This window comes from Aplysia californica, unplaced genomic scaffold (assembly GCF_000002075.1).
Source record: "Aplysia californica isolate F4 #8 unplaced genomic scaffold, AplCal3.0 scaffold00489, whole genome shotgun sequence".
In the NCBI taxonomy this organism is placed as follows: Eukaryota; Metazoa; Mollusca; class Gastropoda; order Aplysiida; family Aplysiidae; genus Aplysia; species Aplysia californica.
Genome location: NW_004797759.1, coordinates 94 through 1,076, shown reverse-complemented (window position 1 = coordinate 1,076; position 983 = coordinate 94).

Below are 983 nucleotides of genomic sequence, written 5' to 3'. Positions count from 1 at the left end.
TCTCTCTCTCTCTCTATCTATCTATCTGTCTATCCTTCTATCTATCTATCTATCTACACACCCTAACAAGCAGACAGTGAAGTCTGTACAACATGCACACAGGATCTCCATCTATCTGTCACATGACGTCAGCGTGAGTAGGAGGACCCCTAGGGTGAGACTGAAAGACTCACATAACCAACATACCCGGATAAACTGATAATAAAGTTCTGGCATACCAGATAACCAAGTACCGGACAACCGTACGGTAGGCGCTTCTGAGGCTGTCTCGTTTATGATTATACTGGGTGGGAGGGTACAGGGAAAATAAGGGGCAGGGGGATAGGGAAGGGAGCTGAGGGAAATACTAGAGTAATTTCTTTATACCCAACTGTATTTATGTCCGTATTAGACATAGCACGTGCGCGCTCATGTGACCTTATGCAGTTGTCAGGGCCGTAAAACGCTTACGTAAACTAAAGTACCATAGCTGTGACAAATTTTTCTTTTAAAAAATGATGCAAAGGATACAAATAACAATATGCCGTCCAAAATGGGCTCTTTATAAATAACATTCATGCCCCTATAACCACAACTTGGAATTTGATATTATAAAATTGCATCTCCATTAATTTGTCGTACACGATAACATTGGGGTGCATTTTATTTTATTTTATTTTATTTTATTTATTAATTTATTTTTTTCAAAATTGTAGTGTCATATCTAAGGACACTTCTTTCCTAGACGAATATTGGCAACGTCAAAACAAAAGGGACTCACAGCACACTCCTTCTTACCAACAACATTCGGCCAGTAAAGGGAATAATCCAAAATGTGTAATTCAACATTACACATAAAACCCCAGGGAAAACATTCCTTATTAGAGAGACCGGATGGGGATTATTTTAATCTTATAAATACAAATTTAAAGAAATTTGATGTCACATTTGGAAGAAGTTGTTGAATTGTATAAGAAGTTTTGAGCAATAAGTCGATTTACGGT